General features: G+C 46.4%; 1 pseudogene; it reads right to left on the bottom strand.

Moving 5' to 3' along the window:
- Positions 1-12,127: 12,127 nt before the first annotated feature.
- On the bottom strand, positions 12,128-12,944 carry LOC148877687 (large ribosomal subunit protein uL30y pseudogene; annotated as a pseudogene).
- Positions 12,945-14,392: the final 1,448 nt, after the last annotated feature.

Here is a 14,392-nt window from a genome sequence, read left to right as displayed (position 1 = left end):
CCATCCCTCTTTCAGTGGATGGGAACTCCAGTTTGAATGTGCCACAAGCAGTGGCGCCCCTGAACCCTCCTTCGTTGAACATCCCTCTTCCACTCCCTATTGAAACGAACTTCGTTGAACCAACTACTGTCCCACTGGAAACCCGCCAGAACCAGTTGGACGATCTAATGCAATGCATGCGGGCAATGCAAGCCCAAATGCAGCAATTCCAGCAGCACCAACTCCAGCAACACCAGGTATTGCACCACCTTTCCCAACACCATTATCAGTAGTAGTTCCCTCAGCTACCCTTAAACCAGTCACTGCTCCCCCCCCCGGCACCCTATTTCGAAGCCGGTCAAGGCCTCCCTTCAAGGTGGACGACCTCACCAAGGAGAAGCTTCCCGACCCTAGAACCCCCCTAATAGCCAGGCCTCATCCCCAGGCCGAAAGCAAAGAAAAATCGCCCCCACCTCGCAGCTCGCAGGTGGGTCAGGAACCTCGCCCACAAAGTCACCTTGGCGCTCTAGGCCCGAGTTCCCACTCACGGAGAACCGGTTCAGTGCCCTAGCAGCAGGCCAGTAGTCTGGGCCCATCGAGCTCGGCAATACGGAGGCCAGTAGCGCCAGCAGCAGGCCCGCTCAAAGAAGGCGCCGGCGAAGTCGCCGAACTACTACCCGTGTCCTACTCGAGCTTAGAGGCAAGGAAGAGACGAGCTCGGACGAGGTAAAAACCGTCCCAATTCTCTCAGTTCCTTCCCCCCTTTCATTAGAACTTCTGACAGTCCCCCTGCCCCGAGACTTCAAACTTCCATCTCTGGACAAGTATGATGGGTCTTTTGACCCCAACGACCATGTCGATGCATTCCAGTCGCAAATGCACCTCGCTAGGGCCAGCGAGTCATGCATGTGCATGGCCTTCACCACCACCTTCAGAGGGGTGGTATGCACCTGCTACCGGAACCTAGCTTCCGGGTCAATAAGAAGCTGGGCCCAGTTCGTGCAGATCTTCACCGCACACTTTGTTACCAGCAAGAGGTGCCCCAGAACCGAGGAAAGTATCTTTGGGGTAAGAACCCATCCGGAGCTACATCAAGCGGTTCAATGAAGCATGCTTGCAGATCCCTCGGTTAGACCCCGCGGTACAGCTCGTTACGGCCAAAAGAGGGGTGACACACAAAGAATTCAATTGGCACATGGTGGCCAACCAGCCAGCAACCATAGCCGACTTCCTCAAACTTGCGGACAAGTTTATGAGAACAGAGGAAGAGATTAACTAGAGAACCGAAGGCGGGGTTGAAAAAAGAAAAAGAGAAGGCGAGCCCTCCAACCCCGGTGACAGAAGAAGTCAGACCTGAGAGACGAAGCCAAGCCAGTCGTCTCGAGCTCCCTTAGCAGTTCGGACGGACTACACGCCGTTGAACACAAGGCGGACCGAGATCTTGATGACGATCAAGGACGCCCCCTACATAAAGTGGCCACCTCGCCTAAAGAGCAACCCAAACGAAAGGAACAGAAATCTATACTGTAGCTTTCATAAAGATCACGGCCATAGTACCGAGCAATGTAATAATCTCCACGACGAGATAGAGAGACTCATCCATCGTGGGTACTTGAGAAATTTTGTACATAGTGACAATAGTAATAAAGCAGGTCGGCAAGGGGAACACGGGAAGGATGTCCCCAAGTCGAGTAGTAGACCGGCCGAAGCCTTGCAGCGACCTCCCCGAGAAGAGAGGCCAGTTTGGGGAACCATCCACGTGATAGTGGGCAGCTCGGTGGTGGCAGGTTGCACTTCGGTAGCAGCACGAACGTCAGTTCGTGAGGCAGCCCGAGAGGAGTAGAACCCTCCCAAGAGGCTGAAGACAGAGGAACCAATCTTTTTTACAGAAGACGTCGCGCGAGGTGTTCACTATCCCCACGACGATGCGCTCGTCATAAAGCTAAGGATCAATGACTTCGAAATCCGGCGCGTACTTGTGGACTCAGGCAGTTCAGCGGACATCCTATTCAAATTGGCATTTGACCAATTACAGTTGTAGAAAAGCGAGTTGAAACCCGCACACACTCCTCTGGTGGGTTTCAGCAGAGAGGAAGTCAAGCCCCTGGGGAAGATAACAGTACCTGTGGAAGTCGACACATGGTCGTGCGCGGTAAGACTCAACCACGATTTCTTGGTGGTCACGACCTCCTCCCCATACAACGCCATAATAGGGCGACCAATTACGCATATTCTGCGTGCAGTGGTCTCCACCTATTATCTGGCAATGAAGTTCCCCACGGACTTCGGTGTGAGGGTAGTGTGGGGCGACCAACTTGAGTCCCGCAAATGCTATGTTGCCGCCTTAAAGGGAAAAACCAAGGCGGCCGACGACCTCGAACTGGAGCGGCCTGCGCAGGGTGAGGAACGAGCTTCGCCCACTGAGGAAATAGTTGCAGTCCCGACATCGGCTACAGATCCAGCGCGAACACTACAGATTGGTGCCTCCATCAAGGAGCCTTTGCGAATTGAACTTGTGAGTTTCTTACTTCAAAATTTAGATATTTTTGCATGGTCCGTGGCAGATATGCCTGGTATTAACCCTGACCTTATAGCTCACAAACTTAACACTGACCCTGTAGTCAGACCCATAGATAGAAGAAACGCAACTTAGCCCCGGAGCGCTGGAGGGCGATCGACGAAGAAGTCAAAAAGCTCCTCGCAGCGGACTTCATAAGGGATGTTCATTACCCAAGTTGGGTAGCCAACCCAGTGCTGGTGAAAAAAGCAAATGGCAAGTGGTGCATGTGCGTCGACTACACCGACATGAACCGGGCTTGCCCAAAAGACTGCTTCCCCCTGCCCCGAATTGACCGCCTAGTGGATGCGACCTCGGGACATGAGCTGCTAAGCTTCCTGGATGCATACTCAGGCTACAACCAGATCAAGATGGACCAGCCTGACGAAGAAAAAACCAGCTTCATAACCGAGTTCGGCCTGTACTATTACAAGGTCATGCCCTTCGGACTAAAGAATGCTGGGGCGACCTTCCAAAGACTTGTAAATAACCTTTTTTGGCCCTTAATTGGCACGAAAGTAGAATGTTATGTAGACGATATGGTCGTCAAAACACAATTCTCGCAGGAATTAATAAAAGACTTGGATTCTGTTTTCCAAATTTTGCGTCAATATAAAATGAGACAAAACCCAAACAAGTGTGTCTTCGGTGTCACCTCGGATAAGTTTCTAGGGTACATTGTCAACCGGCGCGGTATTGAGGCCAACCCGGACAAAATAAAGGCCATCCTTGATATGAGACCACCCCGGAAAGTAAAAGAAGTTCAAAGACTAAATGGCCGCATAGCCGCTCTAAGCCGCTTCATGTCCAAATCGGTAGACCGCTGCCTGCCTTTCTTTAAGGCAATCAAAGGCAAAGGGTTTGAATGGACCCGAGATTGCCAGCTCACGTTCGACGAGCTAAAAACCTACCTCACCACTGTGCCAACCTTAGCCAGACCCGAGGAGGGCGAGATCTTACAACTGTACCTCTCGGCGAGTGACGAGGTGGTAAGTTCAGTACTCATAAAGGAAGTAGATCGGGTCCAATGGCCTGTCTATTACGTTAGTAAAATTCTGCAGGGAGTAGAGATGAGATACCCGCAGATAGAAAAAATAGTGTACGTACTGGTGATTTTAGCTCAAAAACTCCGCCTGTACTTCTAAGCTCACATCGTCGTCGTCTTAACCGACAAACCCCTAAGACAAGTCTTGCTGAAGCCCGAGGTCTCCGGTCGGTTGATGAAGTGGGCCATCGAACTCAGCGAGTACGATCTCCAGTACAAACCACGGACCGCAATTAAGGCTCAAGCCTTAGCAGATTTTATCGCCAAGTGCACTTTTAGCCTCGAAGCCCCTCAACGGGTTGAGCCCGAGGTCCCCAGTTCGGGCGAACCCGAAGGTCCCAAGCCAATAGAGTCTGAACCCCGTGAAGTAGTAGCTAGTGTGGCATCTCTCCTGGTCAGGCCAAGCGCGAACTGGGATGAGGAACCTTGGATCCTTCACGTAGATGGTTCATCAAACTAGCAAGGTAGCGGGGTGGGAATAGTATTATGCGGCCCGGGTTGCACAAAATTGGAATACGCAGTACGCTTTGAGTTCGTGGCATCTAACAACGAGGCAGAATACGAAGCACTGATAGCCGGCCTGAACCTAGCATGAAAGGTAAGAGCAAAGCACATAGTCATTTGCAGCGATTCCCAACTCGTGGTCAACCAGGTTACGGGTGAGTACGAAGCACGCGAGCTCTCCATGATCGCATACTTAGCGAAAGTAAAAGAGGCCCTGCTCAACTTCCAGTCACACTTCATCAGGCAAATCCCGAGGTCAGAGAACACTGAGGCGGACGCTCTGTCCTGGTTAGCCAGCACAAGTCACAACAACATGAGAACCGTGTACATAGAGGACTTACCTCGCCCTAGTATTCTCGGTAGGGCAGAGGAGGTCGCTCCCGTCCTCGAAGCAGAGCCGAGCTGGATCAACCCACTCGTGAGCTTCTTGTTAGATGGAACCCTCCCTGCAGACCGCAATGCGGCCAAGAGGGTGCAGCGCCAGGCAGCCAAATACGTCATAATTGATGAACGGTTGTATCGACGGTCCTACACGCTCCCCTACTTGCGTTGCCTGTGACCCACCGAAGCCGAGCTCGTACTCCGCGACACTCATGAAGGTCTGTGCGGCGGACACTTGGGGGCAGAGCACTCGCCCAAAAAGCACTTCGACAAGGATACTACTGGCCAACGATGAAGGCAGAAGCCGTCGAACTCGTCAGAAAATGTGACAAGTGTTAGAAGTACGCCAATATCCACCATCAGCCTGCTTCCGACCTCAAATACCTTGCCAGCCCATGGCCTTTTGCACAATGGGGCATCGACCTCCTAGGGTCATTCCCGCCAGCAACAGGTGGGAGAAAATTCCTAGTGGTGGCTGTAGATTACTTCACAAAGTGGATAGAAACCGAACCTCTGTCAACAGTTACGGCTCGAAACATACAAAACTTATTTTGGAAGAACATAGTATGTCGCTTCGGGTTACCTTAGGTACTGATCTCTGACAACGGCAAGTAGTTCGAGGATATCAAGTTCCAAGAGTGGTGCCAGAGTATGGGATTTGGCAGAACTTCACATCGGTCGTGCACCCGCAGGCAAACGGTCAGACAGAAGTAATGAATAGAGCCATCCTACGTGGACTGAAAGCACATCTAGATCGAGCTAAGGGGTTGTGGACGGAAGAGCTACCTAGTGTTTTATGGGCTCACCGAACTACAGAAAAAACCGCCACGGGAGAAACCCCCTTCAACCTCACCTACGACACTGAAGTAGTAATCCCGACGGAAATCGAAGTACCAACATTGTGACTAGAAACATATGACGATAAGACGAACGGAGATGAGATATGTACTAGCCTTGACCTACTTGACGAGGTAAGGGACCTCGCACACATCCGGATAGTGGCCTACCAGCAGCAGGTAGTTCGGTACTACAACGCCAGAGTAAAGCAACGAAGCTTCAGAGTCGGCGACCTGGTCCTTCGTAAGATTATGGTGCCCAAACCCGGCGTGGGCAAACTTGGACCAAATTGGGAAGGGCCTTATAAAGTTAAGAGAGCGCTCGGGGGGGGGGCATACGAGCTCGAAACCTTATAAGGCAAACAAGTACCCCGAGCATGGAACATTGTTAACTTAAGGCGATACCACCTATAAACCGCCAAGCGAAGTGGACGAAATCGCTACAAGGGCCTTAAGGCCATGATGCAGAGCCAGCAAGAGGAACCTCGGCATAAGCAAGCAAAGAAAAGTTGGGCATATTATCAGCTCGGAAAAAAATTAGTTCGCTATAAGAGCCTTAGGGCCGAAACAGGTTGCGCGAGTACAATTACCCGGGCAAGAAACATTGGCATATTATCAGTTCGACAAAAAATCAGTTCGGGAAAAAGAACAACACTTTAACCGAAAAGATTGTCTATTCTATCGCAAGAAAAAGGAGAGTACAAAAAAAAAATTACATGCCTGGAGCTACTTCTTCCCTATCAAAAGGCACTTCAACAACACCCGAAGGCCCTGCCTCGCCTTTAGAATCTGGCTCGCCATCGACAGCATTGGCCATCTCTTGAGTTATACGCAAAGTGGATATGGCACTAACGTCGAGGTCGGGGTACGTGTTCTGGATCATCCACCGGCTCAGCTTGAATCCCCTTCTGTAAGAATCCACCATCAGGTTGTCAAAACGCGAAGAGGCAATGTAGTCTTCAACGGCCTTCTTCTTGGCGTCTTCAATACCTTGGGAAAAGATCTACGTTTTCTCCCTGATGTCCTCCTGAAGATATTCGACCTGATGCTACAGGTCCAACCTCAAGTCCGCCATATGCTTCACGACTACCCCCATGGCCTCGGCATCCTGTTGAGACATTGCCTGCTTGGCCATAGCAACGCGAGCAGCCTCTTTGGCAGCATAAGCGGCCGCCTCAGTAGCTCGGGTATTCGCCTCAGCCGCATGGAAAGCCTCTTCGGCAGCATGAGCGGCTACCTCAGCAGCTCGTGCTTGTCGCGAGCTCCTCTCCACCTGGGCCGCTAAGTCATGAATAGAAGAGTTCACCTACCAAAAGAAACAAATGAGCGACAACAACAAGAAGGATAGAAAATGAAGAAGGCAAACAAAATCTGACTTACCACCATAGCATGAGTTACAATACGACAAGCGACCTGATTCAAGGGAAGATCGGTCCACGCCGCGATCTCCTCGGGGAAAGTAGCCCCCCTACTCTTCTGAAGAGCGTAGTTCGGCGACAACACGCTCCTGAACTCCCCTTGAGCTCCCGAACCCAAGGGCCCAGCCTGCGTATGAGCGGACCCTGAGTGAGCAGGAGCATTGGAGTAGGCGGGAGCACCCATGTGAGTGGTCTCAGCGTAAGGCACCCCGGCCACTTCATGCATCGGTGGAGTCACCTCGGGCTCCCTGGGCAGATCCTTCGTTGTGTAGCCTAGAACTTGAGGCTCCTCATCCTGGGGCAGCTCGACACGAGTTCGCTTGGCGACCCGTTTCCTCCTCTTCATGCCTTGGAACAGGCGCCCCCTGTGAGTTCTCTCTGCGTCCATCACACATGCAGTAAAGAGTTCGGCATCAGAAAAAAATGAAGGAACAAAGCAAACAAGAAACCTGAGCTAAGAAACCTACCCGAACTCAGGCCGACCGCAATAAGCTTGGTCTCTGTTAAGTACTGATGGCACTTTAAACCTTGCCGTGCCCATTGCCGGAGGCCCTTCACCGTCTCTTTATTGAGAGTGACACTAGAATCAGGAGCGACCTCACCCCACCCGGTCTGAAAAAGCCACCCTTGTGCACTTCGCACCCCAAAGTAGTCCCGCTTCCACGTTGGGACCTTGTTAGGGAGTTCGTGCAGAAGCTTAAAGCCTGGGCGAGGAGACAGGTAATACTTCCGTCTTCCCCCAGGAAGAGAACCCGCTTGTTTCTTGAGCATTAAGATAGAGGAGAATATCTCCAGGTCTAAAGGGAAGTTCTGTTCACAAAAAAGGGAGACTGTCCCCACCAGGTTCCGAATAGAGTTCGGATGAAGCTGGCCAATGGTAACGCCGAAGTGGCTTATGACCTCGACGAGAAGTGGGTGGAAAGGCAGTCGCAGCCCCGCAGCGAGCTACTCTCGAAAAATCACGATCTCATCAGGACCGTGTTCCCAAGGAAAACTACCCGAAGGAACGAAATAGGTATACCCCCCAGGCAGATTGTAAGAAATAAGTAGAGATTGGAGCCCCTCGGCCGTCATGGTCGAAGGACCAAACCTGTCTAGCATTCGACCTCAACGAGAGGTAGATGCCAAACTGCCCGAAACAGCTCGACCTACGGGTTCAAAGTCATCATCAAGTTCCACCTCAGGATCACTAAAGCAGCCGGGGGATACGGCTCGGTTCGTAGAACCTACATCAGTCATACTTGAAGAATCGTCTGAGCTATCAAAGCTAGACATCGAGGAGAAGAGGTGGATTCAGGAAGGTACTCACCGGAAGAAAGTTTTGAAGACTGTAGAGACTGGAACAAGCCAAAAACCTTGAAGGCAAAGTAACAAGCCTAGATATGAACTGAAAGGCCTGGACGCGAGCTGAAAAGTTGGACGCGGGCTCAAGAAGCAAACTGCAGAAGTGACAAATCAACTGGGGTCCCCTACTATTTATAGCTATAGTAACCAAGAACCAATAGTGCAGATTAAAGCCAACGACGGCCCGCATTCATGCCGACCGCACGTCCCCTTAGATCGAGACATCATTGGCGCACGTCTTTCCGAAAAGAGCGAAACGTCAGCGCACATCTTTTTGAAACCGATGATGCACCGGCACACATCTTTCGGAAACTGACAACACGCTGCACATGTCTCTCTGCAACTAACAACTTCCAGCGCAAGTCTCCTCAAAACGGCAGTGGCACGCTTTTTTCAAAATTAAAAGACCCGCTGTCACGTCCCAGTGGCACGATTTTTTAAAATTTAAAATAAACGCTCGCTGCCACGTCTGTCAATATTCATGAGCAGTAGGCACGTCTCCCGCCTTTTCGGATGCTCCAGAAAACCGTAGAACCCTAACAAAGCATCTCGCGCAGTCAAGATTCGAAGAACGGGACAAATCCACCTACAACCTCGCAAAACTCCCTGTGCCAGGGCAAGACCCTTGGCATGAGGAGTGGGGGGCAATTGATGAAGGAAGATTTGACCCGACCTCACAGTTATGCAACACGTGGCAAAGGCAACAGCTTGGCACAAAAGCACGCCTAAGGCGTGAGAACCAAGGGGAGAAACCGGCTAACCGAACTCCCCTACCAGCGGTCCGAACTCCCTACTAGGAGCCCGAATTCACCCTTCGGCACCAAACCAGACAGTAATCCGAACTGGCTTGCATGTAACAGTTTGGGACATACCTTGCTGAACTGGCCTGCCTTATATCCGTTCGGGACACACCTCACCGAATTGGCCTGCCCTATAACAGTTCGGGACACACCTCGTTGAACTGGCCTGCCCTATAGCAATACAAGATATACCTCCGAACTCAAGACTTCGCCTCACTCACCACTCCACCGCATCGCCCTCAGGACACCAAAACCAAACAAACCGTACCATGCTTGACACCGAGGAAGTCCGTACCCAAGGGCGGCGCACCTGACCGACTTGGGATCTGATGCTTGATGGCCGCACTCCAAACGGCCATCTACCACCGCCTCCCGACACCGCCATCTCCAATTACAGAGACGGTTCCGACAAAAAGCAATGACGGTTTTGTCCCAACAGAAAGGATGACGCCCGAACTGACATAAGCAAGGGTAATCATACCCGACCTGACAAGTGCTTCGGAGCGAGTGCGCGAAGTGGTTATAAAAGGCCCCCTACCCCAAACAACAAGGTATGTGAACTTTGCGCCATCTAGTCTATACTTTGCCTTTGAGAGTATTAACTTGATTCGGAGTTATCTCACCGGGTTCCCCCAGAGTTTCCTCATCTTTTCGTTCAGGCTCCCCGTCGCTCCAGTCAGAGACGAAATCGTTGACAACTAAGACCGGCCGGATTGCGCTCCATCATTATCAATGCTCTATAATTATTTTGAGCATTGGTCCACATATTTAGTGTTTTACATAATGTTCGGTTTAAAAAACGAGACATCAAATTAGACGTTTTCTCAAGCCACGTTTTCCCAAATTCCAATCCATGACCGTTTTCCATAACAACGGTTTCAAACAAAATTGTGTTTCTTCACGCATTGCTTTTTCTGATATAACGATGCCAAACACCGCCTGAATCAATAAAACACAAACTAGATAGAAAAAGCTATACCAAGAGGCAAACCCCAATGCAAATTATTTTTTTAATAAACCTAAAAAAACCTAACCAATTAACCACACCTTTTATTTATTTTCAGTGATAAAGGTAATAAAAGCCCTAAAGAGGTGGGGCCATAACTTAGGGCCCTCTCCAACACCTGAGAGTTCCAAGCTCTATAAAAATCGAATGGCTCCTCGTGCGGATTTCAATTCAGACAGACACAGCCCCCTGAGGAGAGAGAGAATCATCTTCGGGCATATAAGGATGTCAGTACATCAGAAAATCGGCTTCGGTAATATGTTAGCACCGTTTGCATCAAGGTTTTTAAAACTGATCCGGAGACCAAATTTGTCAGGGGTCTGATTTTCGGGTCAAATGGTTTGATTGTTCAAATTGAACGATCGGCCTATTCTAACAAAAAAAAAATAATAATAATAAAAATAAATAAAAACAGTCAAAATCATTGAACAGTTCAAACCGTTCACCTGACCGATTTCCGATTTTTCTAGTCTGACTGTCCGATCTGGTCCAATCCGATTTTGAAAACCATGATTCCTTTAGTCTCTTGCAGTTTTATATTGAGAATAACTGTCCATAAAAATAGAGTAAATTATAAAGGCCCTTTATACTATGGGATTAGTGACAAAGACTCCTTTCACTTTTTTTGACAAAGACCCCTGCACTTTTTTTTTGACAAAGACCCTCTTGAATTTTGGCAGTTAGACAAGGACCCCCTCGACCATTATGACATAAGGCATTAAATTACTAAAATACCCTAATAAATTTTTTCTATTTTCTTTCTCCTGCCATTCTCTCTTAAAACCCAATTGACCCAAAAATACTTTTAATCGTCATCCAAAAAAGAAAAAAAATCAAATTTTCTTGATGAGAAATCTCTGGCAGTGAGAAATCTGACTTTCTCGCCACTAATTTCGCTGGAAAAGGAAAAAAATCTCAAACAAACTGCGATCAGAAACCAAAACTACAAGAAACTTCACTTTCCACATGAAAACTTGATTCATAGGTCCCAAAAAGAAGCCCAACGCAATGTACTGTGCCAACATATTCCCTCCTCCACTTCCACATTGGCTAATTTGGTTTGGGGGCTATCAATCAAACTAGCCACCTTGAACCTTGATCTTGAACAAACGCATCAAACTATCCTCGCTATGCTGAGGATTTGTTCCATGGTAATTGGTGAGTTCCACTTGACATTAACAGGTTTAAGAGATTGAACTTCTAGAAAATTTTCTTCCAGCTACTTTGGGTCTTTCAGCTTGACAAAGCCTCTAGCATCAGAATCTAGTAGTTGATGATCATCTCATCACTTTGGCCCCCGTCCTCGCTTAGGTGTAACTGTAGTCTAGCTTCCTTTGGGGCTTTAATAAGTTGACATGCATAACCTCTGACGTCAGAACTTAGAAGCTAGCCAATGAGCCATAGCAGTGGGATGCTCTGTAACTTTGAATTGTTTAAGGAAATTTTGAATACAGAGGCATTTCTACGAATGTTTAATCTGCCACACACAACTATAAGGCGATTTTTTGAAGTGGTTAAAAATAAGTGCTTATTTGGGTCATTAAGCACTTATTAGTATTTAGGAAATAAGTCCGGAATAAGTGCTTATTTTAAAAATAAGGGCTTATTTTTAAGTCCAAATTTCTAATTTTTTTAAGTGCTTATACAATAAACATTTATTCAATTTTTTTCTTTCAAAATTATCCCTAGTTGAATTTTAAAATACCACTTATAAAATTATCCCTAGTTGAATTTTATAAAAGTACTTTTATGAAAACACTTTTAAGAAAGGACTTTTATGAAAGTATTTTTACAAAATCACTTTTATAAAAGTACTGTTATGAAATTACTTTTACTAAAGTAGTTTTATAAAAGCATTTTATAAAAATGCTTTTGTAAAAATGCTTTCATAAAAGTACTTTCTTAGAGCGCTTTCAAAGGATATATTTTGAAATTTTGAAATAAAATGAAGGACAAAATAGTCACAAATGCTTATTTAGTTAAGTACTTATTAGAGAAAAAGGCTACCAAATGCACAATATAAAATAAGTGGTTATTTTAAAAAATAAGCACTTGAAAAGTTGGGTGCCAAATGCAAATAAGCACATGCTTATTTGAATAAGCACTTGTTTTTAAACACTTATTTTTAACTTCAGCACTCCCAAATATGGCCTAAATTTGTTAACAAAAAATCACCTAAAACCAAATCAAAGTCTACAAAAATTAGAAATTGATTAAAAACTGACAAAAGGATTATAGCTTTAGAAAGGTATGGCCACTAGTTCATCCTCCTAATAAGTTCATCGATACAATCTTCCCAATTTCCAGCATCCCCACCTTCAACATAATGGTTTTTCTTCTTCTTCAAGCCGCTAGATGGAGCACTCAACATGAACGGCCAAAGAAAATTGTTTGCATCCTTGTGAAATGGGGCCCTACTGTGTAATGATCTCATGGATCCGATCTCCCATGTAGATGATCCCATACTTTTCTAGGGCCTATTCAATTATAGAATTATCAGTCAAAGCAATCTGTTGTTTATTCAACCCTATGCAACACATTCATGGTTGCTTTGTTTACTTTGAAAAACACACCATTAAAAATCTCTCAAAGGGTGGGTGCATTGCATTGTCCCAAACTGTGGCTTCTGGATTAACATAGAAACCACCTTTCATCTTGGCCTCGCGCTTCAATCTGATTAACTCTTTCTCCTGTTCCTGGTATTCTTTAACATATTGTTCAGTCCTCTTGAAGATGAGTTTTCGGTTTTCAACTTTTACTCAACTACACTCCACCAAGGAACAAGCCTATATCCATCTTCACCATTCATTGATTACCTATTGTCTTGACCACTAGTTCATCATCCCGTTACGAAATTGCAGGTTCGTCCATGAAACCACCATGATCTCAAGCTGCTTATATACTATGCGAGAATGGTAACCGATTGGATGAGTGGATTGCAGAGATTTTGAGACACTCTCCGTCTGAAACCTTTGTTCATCATCGTCCTTTCGGTGTCCGACAGTCCTCACTGCAAATCCTTCTAATGTATAGCACCCATATACGGCGAGATGAAGAATATGGTTTACACTCATGCTTTGCTCTGCAAGAACATGGGTAATTTAGGCAGTGGTGAAATGATTTGATGAATTAAAGAAAAATGTGAAATAAATTATAAAAGGGTAATTTAGGCATTTAGAAAAATGTAAATGGTCAGATGAGAATATTTTAACGAAGGGGCCTTTCTCTAATGGTCAAAGTTTAGAGGGTTTTTGTTACAAAATAAAAAAGCTCTGGGCATGAGGTCTTTGCCACTGATCTCATGATATGGGGGGTCATTATAATTTATCCAAACAAGTATAGTGATATTCCCAATACACGATTATAAAAGGTTGTGCATATAATGAATACGGTCTTATGAGCACTAAAGCTAATCTCGTCCACCAGTGATATGGGAAGCCCATTTTGGACATGGACCCATTATCCAATCGAGGCCCATCAACTGGAGCCTCGTGCAAAGTTTCGGTAACAGATCCTTATTCATAATTGAAAGCATTATAAGATTTCTAGTCTAGACCATCTACCAGCAAAATATGTACCAATACCCTACCAACATCAGCTGTCACCACACATTTCATATATGGTGGGTCCTAATTTTATGGCGGCCCTAGTTTCATAGTGAGATGTGCCATAATAAATAAAATTGATGGGGTGTTGGAATGTATTTTGTTGGGAGGTGATTCTCACCTATTACTATAATTGTGGGGCATAAAAGTAATTGCACTCAATATTTTTTACAAAAAAATCAGGCAAATAAAAAAGAGAGAATGAACAGTTCAATCTAACGTCAGAATTCATATAGGAAATTGGGATAACCAATCCAAGACTAGCTCGTTAGTCTGTTAGCTGGATTTTTCCAGCATTGATGCGGAATCAAGTCCGGCAAAGGAAAAATTAATGGGTGAAAAAAGGGTTTTTAGCCGACAAAGGTCACTTTTCACCCTTAATATCGTTAAAGGGAATGCTGATCTCAGAATGTCAGCTTTGAGGCAACTTTTTGAGAGAACTATCACATAGGGGCACTAACAAACGAGGTGTTTCCACCCTATGATATGACACACTATTTATATCATATAGGAAATTTGTTCTATTCCGTTCAATAATAAAAAAAAGGTGTTTCTCTCTGTGGATCATGGTTGAGAATTGGATCGCCATGACCCAGAACTGTCAATGGGTCAACGGCTCCAACCTGTCCGGAAGAACATAATAGGTTCATGTTAACTTCTGTAGAAGATTTACTGATTCTTAGCATCTCCATATTTAGTGGCAACATATTGTACGAAACTCTAATCCAAATGAAGATACTGAGAGAAAATACAAAGAAGTTGCAGCTCTAAAAGACGAAGCCAGAAAAATATATGTTATTGATGACAAATTCAATGTAGCCCCCAAGGGAGACGAGTTCATGGATATAATGGTGAAGCAAGGCTGCTTCATATTGCAAGTGGCCTTGTGCTCCTTGGGTGGTTTGGCATCGTTTGTT

This window comes from Nelumbo lutea, chromosome 1, assembly GCF_056320005.1.
Source record: "Nelumbo lutea isolate HS-2025 chromosome 1, American lotus-T2T, whole genome shotgun sequence".
Classification (NCBI taxonomy): Eukaryota; Viridiplantae; Streptophyta; class Magnoliopsida; order Proteales; family Nelumbonaceae; genus Nelumbo; species Nelumbo lutea.
Note: the sequence above shows the minus strand (reverse complement) of the source record. Positions and strands in the feature narration are given on the sequence as shown.